Source organism: Gambusia affinis, linkage group LG07, assembly GCF_019740435.1.
Source record: "Gambusia affinis linkage group LG07, SWU_Gaff_1.0, whole genome shotgun sequence".
In the NCBI taxonomy this organism is placed as follows: domain Eukaryota; kingdom Metazoa; phylum Chordata; class Actinopteri; order Cyprinodontiformes; family Poeciliidae; genus Gambusia; species Gambusia affinis.
Genome location: NC_057874.1, coordinates 6231872 through 6258364, shown reverse-complemented (window position 1 = coordinate 6258364; position 26493 = coordinate 6231872). Strand labels below are relative to the sequence as shown.

Sequence of the window (26493 nt, the reverse complement as noted above, 5' to 3'; positions counted from 1 at the left end):
AGGCTACAGCCCGTTGCCATGGCGCAATGAGAAATTTAAATAGACTGCATACGATTCCAGACAGGAAGTAAATTATTAGACTTTCTGCATTTTTTGTTGTTGTTGTTGTTGAAATTCTTTCAATTTTAGAATTTGTCTACAAGTGGGCACCCAGCTCTCTCCCTGTCCTAAAAAAGAGGAAATAAGAGTGTTAATTAAAATCATCACTCCAGTATGATGCTGCCATCACCATGTCACTGTGTAGGGACGGTGGGTTCAGGGTCATGTGCAGTGTTAGCTTTCTGTTCCCCATAGTGTTCTGCATGTAGAACACTATCATTCACATGGCTGATTCTCTAATGAATAATCTATCCTCACTATACTTCATGTCCATGTCTTTGTTGCTTTGTAGTTGTGAAAAACTCTTTCCATCTTTTCATGATGGATGAAACAAATCTAAAGATATTGCTTTATGGCCTAACCCATCTTTAAACATTCCTGTCAGAGAACTTTAATGTGTTTTGTTTCCCACTGATGTTCTCTAAAAATCCTTCACAGAACCACTGGATACATGCTGAGGTTCCACTTGGTTCCACTGAAGTTTATTATGGGGCATCAGAGTAAAGAGAGCTAAAATTAAGTTCATGTCACACTTTTTAAAGTTGTGCTTAGAACGTCTGTAGAACCAGGTCTACCTTTTCTCCCCCAACCCCCAGCTACATATTATGGTGGCCTAGAAGGGCCAACAAACTTCAAAAATCACAACACAACAGAAGTTATGTCAACACAAAGTTATGACAAACATACTAGAATAATTTCCGTTATGTTGTTGCTTTTTTGTTGTGGCTGTTGTTCCTTTGGGCCCTGTATTACTGCATCGTGGCTTTTGTTGTGTTGTGGCGTTTTATTGTTGTGCTGTCTTTTAATATGTTGCAACTTTTTGGTGTTGCTTTGTGGCTTTTTGTTGTTGTGTTGAGACTTTCTGGCATTTTGTTGTGGTTTTTAGTTGTTGCCTTGTGGCTTCTTAGCATAGTGTTGTCTTTCATTCTGCAGTGACTTTTTGTTGTTGTGTTGTAACTTTTTATTGCTGAGGCTTTTTGTCTTTTGCTGTGTTGACTTTTTTGTTGTTGTTTTGTGACTTTTGGTGTTGTGGCTCTTTATTGCATTGTTACTTTCAGTGTTGCGTTGCGGATTTTCGTTTTTGTGTCGTCGTCTTGTTGTGTTGTGACCTTTAGTTGTTGTGTTGTGACTTTATATTGCTGAGGCTTTGTGCTGCTGCATTGAGTCTTTTGCTGTGTTGACTTTTTGTTGTTGTGCATCTGTGTTGTATCATGATTTTTTGTTGTTGCATTGTGGCTGTTGCCTTTTCTTGACCCTCTTTGGCCACCGTAAACACATGACATACTAACACAAATTTAGCGAGATTAATACTTTTCCAGTGGAGAATAAGTAAAAAAAAAAAAACAACTAAAAAAAAACCTCCAGTTCCACTATGATCTCCTTGGAAATGGTGTTAAGACCCAAAGCAATGGGCATGTTGCAATTTGCAAAGAAAATCACTTGAGCCAAGAACTGCTGTCAAAGAAATGACTACAAAATGTACTGGGTTGGGGTAATGCCTCCTTGAGAAATTTTTTTTTTTTTAAACCCCAGCTTTAAACTCAGCGGAGGGAGGAACAGTTTTCTCAGCTGTCTTTAGCAGTTGGAACAAAGTAAGCACTTTCTTTGCCAAGGAGCTGAGTGCAGTGCCAGTGCAGTATGCAAATTTTGTAAAGGGAAATGTAATTTTCCATTCCCCTCGCTGTTGGCACTTAATGCAGCTCGGAAAGTGATGGTGACTTAATTGATTCTCTGAATGCCACTAATTTAAATCGAGGAGCAGATTAATTCGCCGCTATTGTAATGTGTTATGCAAATATTTGACGCGCACGCCATTAAAAGTGATTTCATAGTGACATCGGGAACGCCAGCGAAGGTAGGGAGAAACAGCAGCGCAAAATTAAGGCGCATAATGCCTCTGGTTCTCTGTAATAAGAAAAACACACGTAAAAAAACCAAAACAAACAAAAACACAATTAAGTTTCAGCTCCTTTACACGAGTTAGACCAGTAGGGAAAATATTAAGTAGCTTTGATTCTATGAAAAATCCTGACCTCCCCAATTCCCACTGATTATAAATTCAAATCATCAAAGTACATGGAGCAGAGATGCAAACAGCATGTGATGGCGTCCCGCTGTAAAGCTGGTCTTGCGTATAATGTGTGTTAATGTTAGCCGGACCTCCCGGGCTGTTGCGTAGCACCGGGCTGGACGATGCCCCCGGGTGCCACCGTCTTATTTCCGCCATCCCATGCACAATCCGCCGTATGCTGATGCATTATGTTTTTTTTTTATTGTCTGTTCTCGTCTTTTTTTTTCTTTTTTTTTCCCCTCCCTCCTCCTCCTTTCATGAATACCTCCCACAGCTCTGGACGGCATCTAACAGTGCTTGGCAAATTAAAAGAAATGTCAGCGCATTCATTAATAATCCCACAGAGCACCAAAAAGTGCATGTGGTTCTGTGGTTCAATTAAGCATCTCATAATTGTTTTCCGTGTTGCACCAAGAGTGAACTTCTCCGTGTTGTGTTAGATTTCTGGGTCTGGGTGGGTTCGACCTCTCACCTCGTTGAATCTCACGAGTTCAATTTTGGGTTGTACTGTTTTTTTTTTTCTTTTCTTTTTCTTCCTCCGCCACCGTTTCAGCTCTTTGCTAAGGAGGATGGCCACAGCTGGCTGTGCCTGAGGGAGCCCTCATGCAGCTGGCAGACAGTGAGGGGCAGCAGTGGTTGGAGGCAGTGCATGGTATTGGGTACTTGGATGTAAAAAGCTTTTTGAGGGCTAATCTGTGTGTGTGTGGGTGCATGTGTGCATTTGATTCTAATACCTTGTGGGGACCATTTTCCTGACACATTCCACGTTGTGGGGACCCACTGCTCCCTGTGGGGACCGAAGCCTGGTCCCCACAAGGGGAAATGCTGTTTTTGGGTCAGGGGTCAGATTTAGGACTAAAGTGTGAATTGAGTTTTGGTTAGGGTTAGGTATGTGATGGTTAGGATAAGGGTAAGGTTTCGGCTGTAGAAATGAATGGAAGTCAATGGAAAGTCCTCTCAAAGATAGCTGCGCAAACATGTGTGTGGGTGTGTGTGCGTGTGTGTGTGTGTGTTTGGCCTCAAGGTTTTGCCCCACCAAGACCTGGCATAGAAATATAGGGTTGCATCATTGTGTTTTAAAGAAATCTGAGCAAGGAAGCATTTCCTTTGCATCCGTTGTCCTCCCTGCCACCATTACAGGTTAATCGTCCCGGTAATCATTGAGATAAACAGTAATATTGTTGTTTGGAGACCATTTTCAAGTGATTCATTGATGAGGGCATTGTAATGCAAGTTTACCTCCTCAAAGTGTAACAAACTTTAATTTGGTTAAAAAAAAAACAACAACAACTGGATGAAATTTTAAATATTGGAAAGAACCAAAAACAAACAAACAAAAAAAAAAAAAAAAAAAAACAGAAAAGAAAACAGAAAGAAAACCATAAGGATGATCATGTCTCTGTACAAAATTGAGCTCATTTTAATTCATGATGTGATTAATTGATTAACTGATTATTGTGACAGGCGGATGTCTGCCTATAGATGAGGATAGTAGAATACAAAACCTTTGGACTAACCTTCATATTTGCTTCCAATGGGTTTGTAATCCTTGAGTGTTTTCCAGCCTTTTTTGCTGAATTTTAAAGTTTTAATACGACTTGAACTGCCTTTCAACTCGTCTGCCGTTCGAGCCCTGCATCTGAGCTTAGCGACACGCAGTGCATTGCGTGTTAAAAAACGAGGGAAGCTGAGAAATCTCAGACTTAAGCAAAACATATCAGCCGGTGTCTGGAGCAAACGTTCAGCTCCATCGCTCCAACCGGTGATGGCAGATTGGAAACTGTAAAATCTGATCTTTCTCTCTTCAGTGAAAGCAACACCGTGCCTGGATGATTCTTGGTTCGCAGTCGAGAGGCTTAGCCAAGAAAAAAACTCACATTTAGAGGCGTTGAAGTTGTTTGTGACTAACCTACTGACCAACCCAAAAGAAACCTGTGAAAAACCAACGCTGTAGGAGGATTACCTAAAATTCAATACAACTCTCTTTTGACATGGTGGTTGCCGTTCTTTAAATGTGACCTAATCCAGGGTTAAAAATGCTTGCAGCAACTTGGATTAAGTCTTCAAAGTGCATTTTTAAGTGACATCAGTTGCCCGCAGAATCGAGACGAAGGGTGATCTGTTTGTCATTAGCAAGGAGAGTTTTCAGGACCTGCAATCACAAGGTTACCGTCAGAAAATTTGCGTTCGGGTTTCACTTTTAATCAGCACCTTTAAAATATAATTCTTTGAGATCTTGTAGGAAATTTTACTCGAAACAATAAAGTTATTTTATCATGTTCAATAGCCTCTTTAAGGCTCAGTTTTCCCTTCCCGTCATTTCTATTCCCACAATCTAATGTGCAGGTTTTTATGCCGGCCGGTTCTATTCCGGCCCACAACAGAGATCTGCATCTAAGTACAATCCCCTTCTATGACAATGATGACTCGGGAGTTATTAAAAATATGTTAACCTACATGCTAGCTTTCATTTAAATGTTTTTCATACAGCCCTACTTGTTGTGCTGTGTTCCTGACTGGATCCATAATACGAGAAAATAAAGGCACTCTGGCCAGAAAAGGCTGGGGCATCAAAGCGAATCGCAGCAGAAAATGACCCTCATTGATCCAGTTTTCCATCGACTGGGAGGTTTTTTGTTTATTTATCTATTTTTTCTTTTTATTAATAAAACAGACACGGGTGCAGCAGATATACAAAATCACCCCTCTGTATGCTGCTATAACCTTACTGTCTGACTTTGAATTACAATAAAAAGGATTAGATTGTGTTTTATTTCTGTCAAGCAGACACTAAATGAAGACGGTTTGCTAATGAGCAAAATTAGTCATAATTCTCGACAGCAATGCAGGAGCAAATTGCTTCTAATATGATCCTTGATATGCGCCGTGTTTGCATCATTAAGGGTTAAACCAACTAGACAACTTTTAGGCTAATCTGTTTTCTGCAGAGACTTTTTATGTTTCACGTCGACTCGTCGTCTAAGATTATCACGTTACCCGAACATCAATACCAGCCGGTGTTCGGGACTTGGGTTTGTGCGACATGTCGGTCCAAAGTGACAGAAGAACTGTCTCTCTAAGCGGTCAGTGGTCACTTTGAATGTAGCTCGTATAACCTGTAACTTGCTGTGAACCCGTCTACTACGTCACAGCGGCTGGCCGTTTGGACTTTTGACCTTGACTTTTAGAGTACATGAAGTCATGCGACCTCTAGTCAGTGGTGGATTATTTATAGGCCATCTGCCGCATGAAGACCGGAAGCAGTTGGAGGTGAATTTGGACAACACTGTATTTTACAAAAGATACCCTCTGGTTAGAAATTAAATAGAAAGAAAATCTTGTAGTATTTCCTGTCTAAATGAAGTCTTTCCTACGAAATGCACACTAACCAATGAATTTGTCCTTTGGATTATGAGGCCCAGATTCGCTTGAGACTTTGTGCACTTAAAGAAAACAACTATTTATGGACTGCATTTGATCACCCTTAGCTCAAAATCTTTTTGCTAAAACTTGAAATGGAAACATGTTCTGTGCTGTTACAGCATCAGGACCAATTTAGGATTAGATATCAACACTCCGCACCAGGAATAACTTTGTGTTTGTGGTTTTTTGTTTGTTTGTTTGTTTGTTTTTGCACATTCCGTTTTGTTTCCATGTATTCTCACTTAAAGGCGGGAGTTTTATGCTTTAGAGAGAACAGGAGTTTTCTTTAAAAGAGACGGATGTCCAAGTTGAAGGCAATTAACCACAAAGTGAAATTTCTTTTAAATCATATTTTGTATTTAAATAACATTTTTATAGCAACTGAAGATAATATAATTACTTGATTGTGCTATAAAATGTCCCTGAAAAAAACAAAAAACTAAACAAAACTTCCTCTTTAATCTTATAAACAAATCAAATACGGGTATTATCACAATAAAAAAAAGAAAACAAATTAAATCTCAATATGTGGACAATTTTTGTGATGTATGTAACGGGTATGTCTTGTAAATGAGATAGTGAGTTTGAAGAAATTTCTTTCTGTATAAATAAAGAGTTTTATCTATATTTTTATATATATATATATATATATATATATATATATATATATATATATATATATATATATATATATATATATATATATATATATATATATATATATATATATATATATATATATATATATATATATATATATATATATGTAAACTGGGATAATTTACACTGACTACAAATTCTTTAGGGCATAAAGTGTAATCTGCAAACAGATTCCATTATATCTGATTATGCACTTGGTGCATTTGTGATATTGGTTCCTATGTTTGTCTTATTGCTGCAAATAATCACATCAGTTTGGCTGCATTCATGATCGGGATGAAGTTAAATCAAGAATTTTGTCATTGCTAACCCAAATACCAGAAACTGCGTTTAACTCCATATAATGGTCCTGTTTCCTGCCTGATTTTAAGATCCTATGATTGGCAAAGCCTACCTCATATACATCTGTAAATGTTTATACTTAAAGATTTATGTGTGAAAAATAAAAAGAGAATGTTTTCATCTATACACAAGGTAATGCGGTAGATTAAAGTTCACGTAACTCGCTATATTTCATCCACTTATAATTCCTCGCGAACATACTGTGAAATATAACGTTGCTGCCTCTGTCAGGCGTGTTCCCTCCTGCTTCGATTTTCCTGCTATTTCTGGTTGACACATCGCGGTTGGATTTTAATGAAACACATCTTTGAGCCGCGAGTCAGCTATTAATATGTTATTTTATCCATTACTGAGCCTCCATTGTCAGGCAGGGAAACAGGCCAGTCAGTCCGCACACAACCTGTGAAGCAGCTGAAGGTGGACGTACGTGGCGATAACGAGCGAAGACTGAAAAGCTAAGCAGCAGAAATTACATTTATTGTCGTCTTTAAATGTTTGACTCATCTGAACATATAGTTTTAGAAATCCGATATTTTACAGTTGTGATTCTAAAGAACATTGAAGTCAATCAAGTAACTGTTGCAGTCGGTTTATATCAAATATGAGTGAAAAATGTTACTTTGCAATTTAACACCTTGAAATTGGGCCTCTGTCGCTTTAAAATCTCCTGCTCTTTCTGAAACTCCGCTTTCAGGAAGTCGTCACAACATGGCTCCTCTCTTAACCCTTTAACCGCGTTTTATCAGTGTTGCACTGAAAAATAGTTTGCATGCTTAGCAGGTGTTCCACTGGGTGTCTGCTAATTGCTGCTGGCTAGTCTGAAGGAGCTGAATGGGGGAGTCTCGGGGAAGGGTGGCTCTATGAGATGGAAGATCCAAAGCTTGGAAACAGTAGCTCAGAAGAGAGATGCATCTGGATGGCCAGGACCACTTGGGTGTTTTGAACAGGTATACGGTTGCCATGGAGATTAAAGGATTTCTCAAACATGAATGAAAGAATCAAGGCAACACTTCAGGTGTGTTTTTGATGAGGGAAATAACATTATAACATGATGTAAAGCTCAAGATAATCGATTTTACATAATAATGCCCTTTCAAGGTTTGTTTTTAACGGGGGAAAAAAAACCCTGGAAGTGCTTTAAAAGCTAAGTGCTTAATGCCACAGAAAGTAGTCATTTGTAGCTTCCTGATTGACTTTTCTGTCTTTTTGTCATATAGACACGTTTTCATCTGTATAGTAAGTGCTCATTTCTCCTTTTTCTTTTTTTTTTGCACTTTGTTGATCAATAAGTCCAGCAGCCCATGTGCATCATATCCTCTCTGTACTGCGGAGACAAAGGTGGATTCGTGTAACGAGAACACGTCAAGCCACTTGTGTTCTTTTTCACAAGAGCGGAGAACAACGGTGACTCGGGAAAGTACTCATATCCCTTAAACCTCACGCTGCGACTACAGCTAAGGCATTCTGTAATTATGTATAAATAAATATACTTTATTGAGGTTTTGTGTCCTAGAGCAGAGGTCTGCCACTAGATGTGTAAAACTGTTGAAGTTTTGTCTGAAACTTGTCCATGTTGTGCTTGCTATGCTACCTTGAGGAGCAAGCTAGCATCCTGACTGGCAGCCATTCAGAAGAAAATGAGCTTCGCACATAACATTTCAATGAATCATTTTAGCTCACGTTTTATAATGTTGATTGAAAAACAGACTAGATTTTGTGATTAAAAAAATAGAATTCAGTCAATTGAAATGTTTCCCTCCAGCTTTCCTAAACCACTGACTTAAGCAAAAGGCTTTTTATACACCATCAACTTAATGGGACAGAAAAAAAAGAATCCTACTTCCTTTTCCATCCACTTCTGTTATCTACTACTTTGTGTTGGAGTCAGAAATAAAATCCCATAAACTACATTGACGCTTCTAGTTTAAATGTGCCTCAATGCATGTATTTCTCAGTTGTCTTTCAGACTTCCAGTGACTTAGTTCTATTTGCATTTTGCTTGTCCTTATTCTTATGTAACCATCTGCATAAGAAAAACCAGCAGCAGTGAGGTTTGATGACTCTCTTTGTGCTGCGTTAATCACATCGGTTCCTGTCGATGCAAGATCCAACATCGAGTTGATCATCTTGTCAGACGTGTTGCGGGGTTGTTTTGTCGGGGATCACAGGTTATTTGTCACCACATTAGCTCTAATCACCTTCATTTAAGGCGTTCTATTAAAAAAACCACTTATTAATACAGTGAGTTGCCCTGTTGCACAGAGTCAAAGTCTGAGACAAATCACGCCGAAAACACAGAGAGAGAATACGGTCGCAGTGACAAAGTAATGCCAGTGGTTCCTCCGTCTGAGCCCATCAATTTCTCTCGGCGTAATGATCACGTACAGACCCGCATTCTGTTGATGGCAGAAAGGTCACAACGTCCCTTCAGCTTGGAGGAGCCCTGCATGTTTGTGAGGAGGCGATGGAGACCCGGAGCAGGTACGGGTCTCTGCAGCAGAGCGAGGCAGAGGCTGCCGGTGGGGCGGAGGGGGGGAACGGCGGCGGCGGCGTGCCAGAAAAGCCTTTGTTCTTCACCTGCTGCCACAGTCTCAGCTGGAATTCCATTCGTTCTCTCACCGGAATGAAATGGGATTGATTGTTAGCGCACGTCTAGCAAGAAAGGGCGGGGGAAAAAAAAAAAGTCTGCAAAATGAAGGTACAGACATAGACGATGATGATGTGCATGAAGAGTGCACGTTTTTTTATTTATTTATTCCTCCCCTGTATGTGACGGTACTTAAAAGCACAGGGGAGAGAAGGGAAAAGTGTTGGATCAAAGAGGGTTTCTATGTTAGCAGGTTCGCCATCAGATCCACCTCAGTAGGAAACCAACATGGTTTGGACCTGGCTGCTCAGATAAATTTGCTCAGACGAGTCAAAGCTTCAGAGTTTCACAGGTTGCTAAAAGTCTTAAAAAGACCTTTAGCAACTTCAGTACATTGAACAATTTCATTGCAAGAAGTGCAGCAAAGGTAGACATGATTAAACCTGTCGCAGCAAGGTATTTTACGTTTAGTCACACAGCAATTTTGTTTACAGGCACATTATAATACATATATAGTTACAGTTTTGGTTGTAAATGGTTTTTGTTTCGGTTTTATTAATTGCTTTAATAAAACCATCTTCCAGTTCCAGCATTAAGTGTTTGTTACAAAATTAAACATTGCTGGTCTTTGAGAGGGCGAACTTGCATTATTAAAGCATTATTAATATGTTACCTGAAAATGGCATCAAAACAACAATATTAGCGTTTATCGCAGTAATTACTGAGACAGTTTTTCATCCTGGCTTAGATGTGAGTCTAAAAGAAAGTACATTTCTTTTAAAAAAACCTGAAGTTATCTGTGGGTGGAATTAGGAATTCACACGTCTCAGGTGTCGATCTGTGATTCAGACTGTTGGGCTTAGCGAGCTCTGCAAGGAGTTTCCCGTGTCTCACAAAGCTAGCTAGGAAACACTGAGGCTCATTGTGACCCTGGACAGGATGAAATGGGAATAATAAATGGATGAAGGCCACAACTGAAGAGCAGAGAGAAAGAAAAGCATGCTGTTCATTTGTGTCAAAGCTAGTAGGAGAAACATTTCTTGCTGCAATTCCAGTTGCCAGTCTGTTGGAGTTTGTCTCCAACAGTTGAAGAAAAACATCCACACAACATGAAAGTTGCCTCCAATTTGTTTGGGGGCAGTGGTGTGTTCAGGGTGTGAGATTTTTCTCTTTTTTTTCTACTCATGACATTTTTCACATTGGTCACCAAATTGCAGTTTGGTCCAATATGATGAGAGGGTGAACTGTTCCTGTGTGCCAAACAGAACTTTAGATGGATTTAACATTTCTTCTTCTTGCCACAATCCATAAAGGACAGACATGTTTAGAACAGACATACTTGTCCTATAATATTCTTCCTCCTGAGCTGTCGATGTGGACTGGCCTCAGAAAGTCGGAAGTCAGAGCCAGGTTTGTCGTCAGACCCGAGGTGACAACATTCCAGTAGGATATTTGCAGTTCACCTTACGAAGGTCATTTTCAGCTTTACTATAAGCAAGCACCACTTTCAGTTTGTTTAGTTTGTTCAGTTTTTATACTGGCACTACAGGTAGCATTGATTGTAGCTGGACTCTTACATTTATGTACGAGATGCGTCCATGTTGAAAGACGAAGTCTGGCTTACAACCCAGCGGAAAATCCGACTACACAGTACCAGTTGACTTTTCCTACTTCCCAGAAAGAATTTTCCGGTTCTGAGTGAAACTGAAATGCAGCATAATGTGGCATTCTTAGACTATGTTTACACAAGAAGATATCTGGAAACTGAGGGCAGTTTTGGATGTTGACTGGGGAAACGTTGGTCCCTACCAAGACCCTAGAATCTGCTGTAGTTTTTATGCCATGCCACTAGATGGCTCTGTGTTTTTTGCATGTTGTCGAACACTCAAACAACATGCTAAAATCACATATACTCCTTATCAGAATCTGTGTTACACTGAACAGGTTAAGCCGCACAACACAGCACAATGCTACCCGCCATTGTTTTTGCTGTAGAATAAACCCTGCAGCTGTGCGTTCTGCACATGTGTGTTATCAAACCCATGAAATTTTTGACAGAAACATTTCACTCTGAAATCTGGTTGCAAAATGTGTCAGGTCAACAAAACCGGTACGGTTTTACTGAAACGGGGCCTTAAACGCTTTTCTGATTAACGCCAGTTTAGTTCAACAGCCATGGATTTATAATCACCTTCAGTTACACACAGCTGGACTCTACTCATGAACTGGGTCAGACCTACAGGTTTGCACTAGGTTTTGTCCAGGGATATTGGAGCAAAATGAGGTAAATATAGCCATATGCCACACTTCTTAAGATTATTGTTTGCAGAACTGTTAAAAACCATGCATCTATGGCCTTCCACTCACACTCATGTGCCACTTTGTGCTGGTCTATTACAAAAAAAACAACAACTCTCCAACAACACTTTAAAGTTTCTGGAAAAAAAGCTGGAAAGAGTTTAAGGAGTGCAAGTATAGAAGCATTGTTCCTAACTTACAAAAGAGCTGGATTTATGCAACTATCTGCAAATAGTTTTTTAGAGAAGTCAGTCCACACACTCCACTGGGGGTTAGCTCCTCATGTAGCCAAACTCAGGGTTGCCAGACTCCCCTCTGCTCTAATGCGCTCTGGCTCATATCCAGCCCCGGATCTCTTCACAAGGAGGCTAGTAAACGGTTTCAAAGAGACCTCTAGATTCCAGCATTTGTGTATATATATAAAATAAAAAGTATCTTTGGAAAATGTATTCTTCTGCTACTCCTTGGTTTTGCATACTCCTTGCAGACGGCCTCCTAGTGAGACGCAAATTCAACCGAGCTTCCAAAGCTTCCTGTTGTGGTCGCTTTATGTTCCGGCGGCACACCTGTGGATGCTTCTGCTTGCAGAGGCGGCGCGGCTTAAAGAAAGGACATCAAAGCCGAGTGGTCAAATGTCACCGCTGGGAAGTGAAAACTCTCTGCGCAGCAACTCTCCCTCTGCTCATTCGTTTCCTCTCACCGTCTCCGCCTGCCAGTCCAAGCCAAGCCATATCTTCTCCTCTCTGCCCAGGGAGATGCGGCTGACACACCGCAGGCCGAAGGGAATTTGTTCTTTACATCATCCATGCATCATTTGGATAGCAGCGCATCATGCGAAGCAGAAAGGCGTGCGGTTTCTAGGGTGTCCACTTCCCGTAGTGTGTACCTCTCTCCCCGTGGAGACGTTTCACAAACCTGCTTACCTAAACAAGCAGTTCAGTTCCCTTGCAGGTAGACATCACGTTTGATTCAAACAATCGGTGACCGCGCAAAGTGTACTCTTAGCATGATTTTGCAGCCAATGCTTTGTGACGTCTGAAATATGATCTCCGCCACGCCCGGGGCACAACCAGCGATAATCTGTTTACAGTTTCCCTGTCGGGGATTGAAACTGACCAGTTTAGCAGCCTCCAAATGATTACTACGTCTGATTCCATTTGTGTAGATGAGTCTTCAGTGAACGTCTAAATTGGTGCCGTTTCAGAGCACCTAATTACACCTGGGAGAGGGGAAGACTGATAACCCGTGGTTCCAGTGGAACAAAAGGATTGCTCCCAATCTGAGCGGCATCTGGGGCTGTGGAAAGACTGGTAATGAAACTGTGCATTTCTAATTCTGCTGACGCATCTGAAGACAGTTTTGCAGCAGCAGGGTGGTGAAGGGGTGGGAGGGTAGCTCAGGTGCTTCTATGGTTCCTCCTCTTTATTTATTAGCTCCCCTTCTCCGGCTCGGAGAAGAGAGAGGCTCACAGTAGGAGGGGATAAAAGTAATAAAAGAATGAAAGGTAAGGTGGGAGGCATGATTGCAAGGTCAAGACCATTTAAAATGCCCCAGGATGAATGTATGGCTCCGGAGCTGTGGGGCATGTTGGAGGCTTCATCAATCACCTGCTTCCATATGATGGCCCTGGCACCGGAGGCTCATTTGATTAATATCATATTTCTGACTGACGGCTTCACTGAAAGGAATCGCCCATCCCTACACAACAAACACACACACACACACATATACAGAAATCTATATTTTACACTGTCGCATACTCTTTAACAAATCGTAGCCACCACAAATAAGATGCAGTGTAACCAACTGCCTTCAGAAGTCACTTTCAGGTTTTGTGGAGTTGATGGGGGTCAAGAACTGAAATTATTGAGAAAACTTCCAAAAGAAACTTTCCACAAATATCCAAAGACAAACGTGGCACTGGAACAGTCTGGACAACAGCTTATACATTTGTGGAATCAGGTGAGTGAAATCTGCATAATGCATAGCAGCTGTGAGGGGAGAATTACTGAGGAACTGAGGGAAAAACCCTGATGACACAAACATCACAAGCAGAAACAATCCGCTAAATATAACTAAAACGTAAAATATTCTGACTTCCCCGTTTCCTCCAATGGTTTGTTTTGCTGCTCGGCTCACAGCCTGTCCCTTACTTGTTGATTGGCTCATCGCTCTCACCTGTGACTCGTCCTGCGCATGCTCTCTGCTGATTGCTGATGTCTCTCATCAGTTCTGCTGCCATCTGTCGTCTTCCTTGCGATAGTCTTCCTTCAAGTTCTCCATATCATTGTTCCTGATTGTGTACTTGACCAGTTTTCTGCATTCTTACCACTCTGCCTCTGCCTGGACTCTAAGCTACTCTATTGGCTCTGAACCCCGTGACCCGACCCTGGATGAGCGGAAGGCAATGGACGGATTGATGGACCTCATTTGATTACCTCCTCGTGGATGTTGACGCACTTCTGCCTTCTCTGTCTGCCCTGTTGCTGACTGGGGCTGTTTACTCGGCCACTGAATTAAGGATTATAGATAAGATGATTATTCACTTTCCCATGGTGAAACCAGATCATTGTAGTGCTTGAATGTATGCCAGCTTACCACAGTAATGGAGTTCCTGCTCCCTGGGGTTTCACCACTGTGGGTTTCCGGAGTACAAAGTTCCTTTCTATGCTCATTCGTACTGGTGAAACAATCCCTGGTAACGGACACTTTTCTAACTCTCTACACATCCGCACCAAAGTTCCAAAAATTCCTGACAGAGGAATCCCAGTGAGAAACCACCACTGCCAAATAAACCATTGCTTCCTGACTGTCTTACCAGTCGCTTGGAAAGGCAATGGAGGATGGAGTCTCTCTTCATCCTGTCTTTTCCTGACCTGAGAGACACCCAAGAAAAGCAGTTCTGTTCCTGCTTGCACATTCATACAATTACTGTCAAACTATTTCTGATACATTAATTTGACATAAGTAAGCATAAAAGGAACAAAACACTAAAATATAAACACCAGAACACAAAACAGACAGTACCAAACCAATGTCCAGAGGATTGTGGCAAACAAAATCCACCCATGTGAAAATTAAGGATATTCTGTGACGTGTCAATGGTTTGGTTGGTCATCAGATAGTAAATAGTATCTTTAGGACCACGGAGTTTCTTTAGTACCAAGCAGAGCCTTAGTCTGAGAAACAGTCAAGAGGCCTGCGACAGTTTCGCAAGCACTGGAGAAATCTTTTGATAGGATGAACGCTGGAAATCTAACCTTTGCTTGGTTATGGAAAGGTTAGATTTCCATCTAGTGTTGTCATAAGCCATGCAAGGGGAATGTGGAAGACGGTCCCCATGTCAAATAATGCTTATTGGTATCAACTGTCTGAGTGTTGGACAAAAGAAAAATCATAATGTACATCACCCTGAACAGATCATCCCCAAAGTGGCACACAGTGGTAATGGCAGCTTTGTGCTGGGGATAACAATTTTTTGTTCAGTTTTGTTGACTTTTATTTGTGAAAGGAAATAATTAAACCAAATATCTTTTACACACGCACTACTTTATATTTGTGACGCTCAAAGTATTCAAAAAAAAAAAATCTACTGATGTTCATGGTTATGTACTTTTTCAAGGTGCTCTATGTATCTATTGGCGCTACATATATCTTAAACCTACTTCAAATTTAACTTACATGTAGGTAATGTAATATTTGCTTAAACTAAGTTGCCTAAGTGTGCATAAACAAACTGTAAGGAGCTCTCCTTGTGCATTAACAAGCTTCTCTGGCCAGAATCATAAACACCAGGCGACTTTACCTGTCTGATATGTGCATGCATTAACATACAGCAAGGTCAGTCAGTCCATTACAAAGTTAGCTAATAAAACACACTTTCAAAGCTTTTCTCAAGTGTTCACTTCAGCAGAGCCCTGAAATGAAAAATTAAGAAATAAAAAACCAATTATAGCGCAAAAACTGTAGCATAGCAGCCGCCCTGACCCTGCTTCTCTGAATACATTTAAATAATATTTGATCTCAAAAAGTGATGAGTTATACTATACAGAAGAAACCATTTTGTTATACGGATTTGAATGGATCTAAATATAGTATTATATGTCATATTAAATTGTTAGTTATAGTTATTAATTCATTAATTCTTTAGTTGTAGAATTATTGACCTTGGCAATGAAGTGAGAATTCACAGGTTTTAAACAGTTTTTGCTAAATAAGTAAAATGTTCCGCCGCTTGCAGTACACAATCACATCCAGCATCAAATTATTACAATAGTGAGTCTAATGGCCAAATTATTTTTGGCTTTTACGGGACTACATAGCGCATCCTCATTTTAAAAACAATAACCAATCAATTAGACCTGAAACCTACTCCTGCAATGTAAAAAAAAAAAAAAAAAAAATAGAAATAAATAACTAAAATAAATAACATTTTTAGTCCCACTAAAACTTCAGAAAATCCTTTCCGTTTTGGCCCGGCTCCATCAGCAACACATCCTTCACTCTCTTCTTGACTGCCCAGTGGAACCAGCTCCCCTCCAGGGAGAAGACAACCTCTCCAACGGCCAATTACACCATTAATTGCCTATCAGATCCAATTTGGCATTGCAGTAAATGAAGCAACGTATTCGCCTCTGTGTGTGGAAGAGCTCTACGTGTGTGTGTGTGTGTGTGTGTGTGTCCCCCTGAATGTTTGAGGCTCAGCGCAGTGTGTTGCTCCTGTCATCCTCAATCAGTAGAACTGAAACATCTAATTGCCCAGTTCCCACTCGTTTGCCTTCCAAAACATTCCTTTTGTTTTGCCTAATCAGGAGCTCGCACGCTCTCGCGCGCGCAGTTGGACGCCGCAAGTTATGCGCCGAGACCGTCTGGAGGATTGGCTCGCGTGCGCCGCCACACACGTGGTCATGTGCCACCGGTTTGCTCCCCAGGAAAAGATATTAAAAGAGGAGCGACACTCTCTCCTTTCGCACTGCTGGGAGGTGAAGTAAATGAGGAGGAGCACTTTGTTTTATTGCTTCTGTCACTGGCGAATGTGCTGACACATCTTTTAATTAATAAGAGGCATTAGGGAGCCTATTCCTTCTTTTTCTCTGCAGCATTCCAGGTCTGGTGTTTGTAGCTGCTGGTTGGGGACAAACGAATTAAAATTAGACTTGCTTTTATTTATTTTCTCGGAAGGGGGAGCGATCCACTTCCATTTCCCTTTTTTCCTCCCCTTTTACATGACATGCCTCTAAATCTTTTTTGAAAGTAAGCGTTTAGCTAACAAATGTTTATCTAAATAAAGTTGAACTTGGCCGGCGCTATCGATCCCTCTCGTTCTGCACCTACAACCCTCCCTAAGCCTAATGAGCCGTGGAAAGATCAGGCTAATTGGAACATGACAGGTGAGGAGTTCAAACTTCCGCTCTCCTCTCCGGAGCGCATCCCCGTTTCTATCCGAAGGAAAGAAAAAAGAATGCAGATGAGAGCCAAATGCTCACACACAAGAACGGGAACCAATAAAAACACACACACAAATACTCGCACACTCTGCTCGGCAAGAGTAATAGCCTGGCTGTTTATAAGATGTCTCATTATACCTGCAATTGACAAGTCGAAGACCTAACCGCTGATGCGTTCAGGGCTGTTGTGTCAATTTTTTATAGAGTTTCTGATTGATTTATTTTCTCAGGGAAACCGAATCAATGGAAATCTCATTAAGGCAGAAGGTAAAGGTCACAGCAGATGTGCGAGCGGTTCTTAACACAGCCCCTGTATGGTTTCAGAAGACCTACTGTTGCGTCGTGACGCAAACCGTTCTTTCAAAAGACAAATGCTTTTTTAATGTCACCGCTCTGTTTGCCCGTAACGGCGATGGGACCACCAAGTATTTAAACTTCCCCTCACTGAACCTGAATCGTGCGAGTTCTTGTAATCTGGACTGATTTCATTTTGAAACCTCACCAAACTAAAGGGTCTTTTTGTCGAGTTTTGCGTAGTGGAACCTGTGACCTAAAGTCTTGTTCAGGAGCCATAAATGCTTTTTGTTCAGCAGTCGCCATGTTTCAAGGTAGACGGTTATTAAAGTCGCACAACATGTTTCTGTTTACATTGTATGATGAAGTAACATGGTGGGTAACAGGAGGAAAATCAGAGAAAAAGGCTGCTTGCTTGTTTCAGTCTTCGTGGGTAATGGGGGGAAAAAAAGGCTTTGCTTGATGAGAGAATAAAAGATTCTGCAAGTTTCATCGACTCAAATTGGAAGACTTCTTGAGATCCTTATGAATGAAATTTAAGACCTATGTCATGACAGGAATGTATAAAAGAAAATAGATTTATTTACACTTACCCATAACTAGACTCAGCTAGCCAACTGGCTAGCTAGCTGTGCTAACTGGCTAGCTAGCAATGTGGTACTACTAGCTAAATAGTTGCTAATAAATTTTAAGAACTGTGATTAACAAAAGGTCTTAAATTCAACTTAGATTGTTTTCTGATGCATTTAAGACATTTTAAAAAACTAGCACTATCTAGGAAGCTGGACTTCCTAGATAGCGCTTTGTGCGGTAGACTACTGACTAATGATTTGATTTATTAATTTAGGAATAAGTAAGCATGAATAGAACAGTTGTCAGAATACACCAGTTCTTCCTCGTCCTTTCTTAGTGATTTCAAACCCAGCGTTGGACTCTGCCGTCCCCGAGGAGCTGGCACCTAAACACAAGTGTCGCTCTTTCTTGGCAGGACTGCCTGTCTCCATTTTTACCGAAGAGCGAGTCTTTCCGTACAATATTGGCATTATCTCTTCAGTGTTCGCTTCTCGTGAAAAACCGCCGAGACGTCTCAGGCAGGAGATCGGTGCGATCTCGACTGTTAAAAGATCTTCATAAGTCCCAGCGATCTGTGCAAATGGAACCCTGAGGGGAGGAAAATCTCCCAGACTCCACCTGAACGAAGGGAATCTGGTCTCCGCTCGTTTCCGCTTCTTTTTTTTTTTTTTTCATGTGTTCCTTTCAGTCTGTCGCAAACGATGATTCATATGCTGCAAGTGGAGACTAAAACCTATTTCGCATGTCATGTGTCACCCAAAGAAGTCTGCTTTCTTGTTTTTTCTTCTGCGTTTTTTTTTTTTTTTTTACCATGACAGGTTACTCAAACACCACCCCTAAATTCTCTCTTCGATGGTGTGAAGCCGACACCCGGTGAGGTTTTCCAGGAGGCGAGAAAGTTGTCACGTTTACACATCTCAGATAACTGATGTGGTATGCTGTTTGCTCTATTAACTGCGTTGAATGGAGAGACACATGTAATTGCTTCGATGTTGCGTCAATGTCTGCAAATAATAGCCTTCCCTCTGTATACAGTGCCACGCGGGCTGAAGGAGGTGAACACACAGGCCTGCGTGTGTTAGTGTGTGTGTGTGTGTGTGTGTACACAAACTTTAGTAACTGCAAGAATTACCCCATCCCTTACCTTCTTTGGTTTTTGTCTGGGTTCGCACCCCAAGGGCCTGATTTAGATGAAATGTCACTTTTAATGGAAAATTTGATGGAAGCAAAACAACAACTTGGAATATTGCTTGTGTAAGTAGCAGGAGGGGGAAAGCAAGTGGCATGGCGATGGCAGCGGCAGGGGTTGTTTCTCTCTTGATTGTGCTCTTTAGGAATTCATTGGATGCCTCTGTGATATTAGTGTTGAAGCAAATGCAGCCTGCAGGCAGGCCAGGCAGCCAGCGCGCCGCTGCAGCTCGCTCTCCGTAGATGAGCTTTGTAGATGAGAGATTCGCTCGCAGCCGGGGCCGAGGCTGCGGCGCGAGCTCACCGAGAGAAACGAGCTCAAACGTACGGGGGCCGGTTGCTGCACAGCGGCTTGGAAAAGTACTCACACCCCTTGGAGGCTCCTTGTCGTTTACCACAACACCACCAAGTTCTGTTAAATTTGGGATGTGCTGTGACGGATCGGCTCAAAGAAGTCCATAATTAGGTATGGTTCAAAAGCAAGAAGATCAGATAAAGTAAAAGTATTTTTAAATAGTTTTTAATTGTAGATATTTTTGTGCAATTAAAATAAGGCAACACTAAGTTAATAGCAACTTTTCAGCAAGATTTGTGGGCTTGTTTTAGCATGTTTCACACCATTAGCCTCATTCAGTACTGCTTGAGGAGCTTTCGTCTCTGCGACGTCTTCCTCAGCAGGTGCCTGAAGTCGTACGGATTGTCTCCGCTTCGGCACGGACCTGCAGCTTCTTCTGTCGCAGATTTAAAACGTTTTAGATCCCGCAGGAGAACATGCGTCACTGGTTTCTGAGAATCAGGAATAGACTGTAAATAAGAAACTTACATGTAATAAAATTGTTGTAAATTAAGATTTATTCATGTTGACTATGGAAAGTGTTCGTGTTGATGCCCATTTTCTTAATTTTCACATATTTATCTTTGGAAAATAAGCCTCAAATTTGTTATGTTTTGCTGTCTTGATGTCTTGTTTGTTAACTTAAACATAAAATATTAAAAAAAAAAAAAAAAAAAAAACACCATTAGCCTCATCGTGACTAGCTTAGCTCGCGTCGCCCTGCTTGTTCCATTCTTTGGTTGGTTTTATTAATATCTTCTCCGATTACGTGTAGATTTTGCTTATTTTTGTGTCTGTTTTCTAGATTAACTGTGTGTTTTTTGCTACCTGTTGGTCTTCCTTCCGTTTCCGTTGTTTGTGTTAGCATCGCTATCTTTGTGCTGGGATTCAATCGTATCTGGAGCCTGTTTATTGCTTCTCTCTCATGTTTCCACTTCACAATTATGTATTACTCTGATCTTTCTTGCATAACACCATTTCAAAAAAGTTGGGTGTCCCTTCCTTCTCTCATTTCATCTTGCTTTCTCTTCTAATTGGCTTCATATTATAAACTTGTTGTTTTGTGCTCACATTACTGAGACACAAACCCATCCTGGCAAGCTAGCATCATTTTTTTCCCCCGTCCTCTTTCTTTTTTTCTTTTTTTTTTTTTGCTTGAGTGGCTGCAGTTTCCAGGCTGCAGAATGTCTCTGATGGAAGCAGCTGCTCCTCTGCATCAAACCAGTGGCTATTTTTTAATGTCATCGGTGCAGCAAAATGATCATGACTTGCCACAGGCGACTCACAGACCTCTCTGGGACCCTGTTTGTCATGGCGCGGATATTACACGCCCCCCCCCCAGCCCCTGTATTTATTTTATTTTATTTTATTTTATTTTATTTTATTTTATTTTTTTGTCTCTACGATGTCGGTGCCTGCCGTGCGGTTTTGTGTTTCTATAGTAACTCAGGCCGTGCAGAATTCCCTATTGGCAGCGTAGTAATTAATTTATCTTTATTGATCTCGTGTATCCCTCAAGCGTTTCAGCAGGGTGGCCTGAAAGCTGAAAGCTGCATTGTTGATTGAATGCGCAGTCTATCTTCAGATGCGATCACAAATCAGGGCCCCTTGGGGAATGGCTGGGAGCGGGCCAGATTATGTTCTTTCATGCTGCAGTGGTAATGATTAATTTTATCGTACAAGACACAAAGTGACTGTAATTGCACGTTTGGTACGGGGCATCAGCCTCTGTTTTGCTGGTGGACCATTAAAGTTTTTTTTTGTTTTTAACTCAAACCATAGCCTGCACTTATGGCATGGTACAGATATCAGACTCAGCTTATTTAATATATTTTCTTCTGCTGCATCTTGGCAAAGAAGAGGTGAGATATATTTCAGTTTCAAACTTTTTATAATGAGCTGTTACTGCCAGTTCCCAGCATAGCCTGACATTTACTCAAGGCAGGGCAAATAAAGACGGGGGTGGGGGGATAACTGAATATTTACCCAAGACCCCGTTTCACCTCAACCTTGCCTTTTTATTTCTTTGAAGTCTTTCACATCTTTTACTTATCAGATGATAGATTTTATCCTCATATCTTTAGTGAATTGGAGGCAGCCCTAGCAAAAAGAGAACAATGACCACATCCCCATGACCTCCATGACCATAGCTTTTGTTTATGCCGGCCATTGCTTCAGTGTTTGACTCTTTTTAAATTGTAATTTTCTGCTTTAGGCAGAGGATTGTCACACGTTAGTGAATTATTCCGGCTCATAAAAGGGTGCCGGCGACGTTACTTGTTATTTCTTAAACCTAAATCCTGCCTCATCTGTTCTCAGCAGTGCTGTTAATCCTTTTAAACCGTCTGCTGGTCAGTAGTCGTCGTGGACAGATAAATGTGGGGTTAGGTTTTTTGTGTGTTTTATTTGGGGGATTTTTGAAAACAGCAGACGTATATATGAAACAATAATCAACTGATTGCAGAAATAATTCTGTCCAGCTTGGGTGGATGCAACTACTTAGGCCTCAAGTCAAGCTTTTGATGGTAGGCAGAGTAGCATACGCTGCAACAAGCGTCCTGACATGAACCTGCAAAGCCGGACAAGTCCGTATGTTTGTTATTGTTGAAACAGACAAAAAAAAAACAAAAAACCTGAACAATTACATAAACTCCAAACCTGTTACTTTAAAAATACTGCTTCGAAACATTCTTCTTTACTGAACCTGCCATTATGTTACTGGAAGTTACTAAAACGATCGATATCGCAGCAGCAGCAGCAGCACTTACAGTGCAGTTAGAATTAGTCATTTCAAAACTGTTCAGATGTAATGGCAAAACATGGTTTAAAATCTTTTAGTTGGATTTCCAGGAAAGTACCAGAGTGACCCAAATTAAAGCTCCTTTGTTTTTGGTATACTTACAGAAAAGAAAAGAAAAAAAAAAAAACAATTGGGGTTTTTGGTACATTTTTTTGTTCTTAATCAGTACAGTCAGTCAGTGTGTGGAAACTCACTTCAGGTTAAGACTGTTTTTAAACTCCTGTTAGCAAACTAGTAGCTGGTTTGCAGTTTTCAATGACATAAATATTTGAGATGCTTGAGTTAATACTATGTTATTATAAAGCTGTGGTATTTTAAATTGGGTTTATTACACCATAGGACAGTTCTGTATGGTTCCAGTTAATCACTATGTGGGCAGAATGTACCGAAATGCGTTTCTTCTCCCCTAAACTGCAGCTGTAGCTGCCTAACAGGTCACTAGGTGTTATTGGACAGGAGCCTGCAGCAGCCAGTACTGTCTCTGTTTCTCTGTGTGTTGCTCTAAAAGTGGAAACACACTAAGACTATTTAGGCAAACCCGGATTGTAGGCTGTGAGTTTGGCAGGTTAAACACGTGAAGACTGGCAGTTGACGACTAAGAAACCAGTGACGTGAGAAACGTCCCATTTTGAAAAGTGCCGTCATCAAAATCGATACACATCAAATGTATTGGTCAATTTATTACAGTGGTTTTGGCAGTAAAATAAGAAACCCACAAGGGCCCTGTGAAACCCATTTTCTTATTTACCGAATTCAGTTGAACTTTATCCAAAAATTACTCCCCCTCCCCAGCAAACCGATTGTATTCTGGCATTAAACAAAACGCCAGAAGGCATTCTTAAAAAGAGGCTTTTAACTTCTAAAGCAAACGCATTTAAGTCCCATCAGTTGTGCTTCTGACCCGGACCTCCAAGTCTGAGCCATATACGGGTGTCAAAGGCAATAAAAGTGGTTGAGTAGAGAAAAGAGGACCTGAAGAGGAGATATGTGGAGCCGTAATCACACTAGACAGCTCAGTAGGAAGTAAATGAGTCAAAGCAGATCCAGGAAGAAGAAAAGCAGTAAAAAAAAAAAGTAGTGGTAGTCAACTTATGTCATCTTCTGTGACAGAAATGACTGGAGAGTTTGAAGAGAGCTGTTGTCATGGAAACTGACTTTTTTTTTTTTTTTGTCTTTTGCTAACACTGCTGACAGCGCGGTGGTCTCGCTCCGTGTTTTTCCAGTGAGTGACAATGTCCGCCGCTAAGGATGTCATCCTTAGAAAAGAATAGGTGTTGGCTGTCAGTGGACCTGAGTGCTGACAGTGTCTCTGCTGAAGCTCGATTGTCCTGCACGGTCCACTGAGGATTCCCAGGCCTGCTCAGTCTGTTTTTCTTTTTTTTTCTTTTCAGTCTGACCACCGGCTCTCATGGCACTAGCTCGAGCTAACATGCTGCGAGCTTTAGAAACGAGCAATCTGCAACAAGAAGATACAACCTTGGTTTGATTCTTTCAAACATAGTCAAAAAAAACAACAACAAAAAAACATACTAGTACTTGCTTCCCAGCCAGGAGGCAATGTGTTTATGGTAAAGAAACATATTTTTATGACATCTGCCGTAGTTGTTTTTGCGTGCGGTCTTGATAATTTGCACCGTTTCTGCTTTTTGTCGGGGATGGCACTCGGCTGTGCCGGGCTTGCGTAAAGTTTCAGCGCCCGAAGGCAAAAGTCCTGCTTGTGATGCCCAGCATGTCGTCCGCGGCGGCCGCGTTTTTAATTAAAATTAGTTCCTTCGCCTCCGATATTGCGAGGTGTGATCACTGCCTGTCGCGTTAGCTCAGCACAAACATATTTATTTTGGGTCCTCAGATTCGTTTAATGGGCTTGTCAAAACTGATGAAAATTAAAGGAGGCAGACGCAGCTGAAAAGCAACCTCCCCCCTGTTATTAGACGCTTGTTTCCCCGGCTTGGTTTGTCCGGGAACGTCGCACAAAATGCCAGCGCGTATACAGCCAGCACGCAATCTGCAGAACATCAATGACCCCGGCTGAACGGCGGGGCCGGCTTGAGCTCAAAACACAGAAAGTGATGATTAAAGTTGGCTTGACTCAAACTTTGAAGGAAGAAAAATGCATTTTGCACTTGGTTTTCTTATTTTTTGTCAACTTTGTTTGCGTCTGCTCAGTGTGCGATACTCTATTTAAAGTTTGACTGTTGATATATAACATAGCTTGCACTTATAACATGGTGCTGATGCAAAACAAAGTATAAAACCACTCAATTTACAGTCGTTTTTTTTTAGGGTTTTAGATCTCAAACCACTGCACTGATCCGTTCAGTGTTGAATAATTTAGCATTGGCTTTAGCAGTCAAAAGTATGTTAGATGATTTCATTCTGTTGAGATGTTCTTAAAATGCAAAGCTAGCCCTGTTTGTGCCAACAGAGGCCTTCAAATCAGATGCTAGCTTAAGCGTCATTAGCTACTAGCAGTTAGCCAGCTGTGCTATTCTCCAGTGCTTATAAATGGTTTCTTATTTATATTTTTCTTTAACCCATTCACAATACTGCCACAAAAGCCATCTAAAATTATTGGTGGCTATTTGAATGCTTTCGCAGCCGAGCGTCGTCGATTAGCCACAAGAGCCGTCAACAACAGTGCAAGTCAAAGCTACTTATCTTCTTTCTTTCTTTCTTTCTTTCTTTCTTTCTTTCTTTCTTTCTTTCTTTCTTTCTTTCTTTCTTTCTTTCGAGTCTTAAATATGGATACAGGATGTTAGAACAAACCTTTGAAACCGAAGCTCACAGTGATAGCTTAAGCTAAAACAACAACTAGATGTTGCTTTGTAAGGCAAAGCAACATCTTTGAGTGCTTCTGTAAAGCACTCAAAGAGGACTTAAAATAATAACTTATAGTCACTTCACCAGACAAAGTTAAATGTTGATGGCAGAAGTATATATCACCACATAACAGACTTTATTCAAATATGGTGTCATAAGATGCCATGGAGCCCCAGTGTGGAAAAAAACCTTCTTCTCTTTTCAGTGAACCGTCTAAAATTGGTTAAATGTACAATGCAGAAAATAAAAGGTCTATCAAAACCATGTATGTCTGTATTCTGCTGTCTCAATGCAGGTCAGGCACATAATCACAGCTGTGCTTCTCCTTATGGCAAAATGTTACGTCTGCTTTTCGCTGTTATACTGGAACAGATCAAATTGGGGTTTATTGGTGCTATAAGAGACTGAATTGGGGGGGGATGATGGAATTTTACTGCAATCCTGCCACCCATAATAGGGCACAGTTGCGTTTGCTTCACAGAGGATTGTTTTTATTGAAAAGCTAATCTCGCCGAGGTTATGTAGACAAACGACAGCGTGACACCAGAAAAGAAAAAGAAAAGCGGAAACATCTGCTCCCTGTGGGTTTTAGTGGGCATAATTGCAAAGTGTTTTTATTGTATTTGTTGTTCAAGTCAATTGTCATGTCATAAAAGTGCAAACACTGCACATAAGGAACACGAGTGAGTCACAGGGAGCAAATGGAGAACAGAAGGAAGAAACTGACTTGATTCTGAGATTTATAATTGTTGTTTTCCTCTTTATATTTTTTTGTTGTCTTTTTTTTTAGCACCTGTCCGGCTTCACACTTTCAGCTTTGAACACTCCTGTGTTCACGCAGATGCTGCCAATTTAGCAAGTTTGTTGCTAGACATATTGACTCTTTTTTTTTACAAGCCCAGTAGCTACTTCAGAAAAAATGAGCCTATCAAAAGCAGTTATGGCTCCTGAGAGTGAGGTCTTGTTCTCTCTTGCCGTTCTTTCTATCTCCACTCTGCTCTCATAAATGAGCGCATGTGGGTTGATGGCGTTACTCTGATGGAGTCTGTCCACTCTGAAATGAAGAGTGGGGGGAAAAAAATAGGGCTTACATTATTCTTAATTTTCCCTTTAATTTTTAAAACCTCCACGTAAATGTAGCCAAACTCTTATCAGCTTTGATGTGAATTTGCCATCATTCCAAACTGTATTTTAGCTCCATCTTGGACTTTATCCTTTAAACCACGCTGTAAAACACCTCCATAACTGCAGAAATTCGTAAAGGTGCAACGAGGGCACGCAGTTTGAAGCGGGCGGCCAGACACAATTGAAACATACTGGCAAGTGACTGAAAGTGCTAAAAGGCAAAAGGTTCAATGTGTTGCCTCAGTTTCTCACTGGAGGAAAATGTGTTCTCTGTCCACTTAGTGCCTTCGCGCAGCCTGTCTAAGTGCTCTATTTGACCTTCTCAGCATCTCAGTTTCCAGAACAAAACTCATCACCTCATACGTGACCCTCGCTCTCACATTTGCTTTCTTGCTCAGAGTCTCTGTTGAACTATAGCCAGGGATCTTTTCA

At 41.0% G+C, this 26493-nt stretch overlaps 1 protein-coding gene across 3 annotated transcripts in view; it reads left to right on the top strand.

The window, feature by feature from the left end:
* Positions 1-26493, top strand: part of LOC122834324 (cadherin-4-like) — a 301525-nt gene that overhangs the window by 73438 nt on the left and 201594 nt on the right. Inside the window, exon 1 of one of the 3 annotated variants that reach the window (XM_044122666.1) lies at positions 19330-19448. The exons of the other annotated variants lie outside the window; for them this stretch is intronic. The gene's annotated coding sequence lies outside the window, so the exon portion shown is untranslated. Of the gene's footprint in view, positions 1-19329; positions 19449-26493 lie in introns of those variants that run through there. 3 annotated transcript variants of the gene reach the window in all.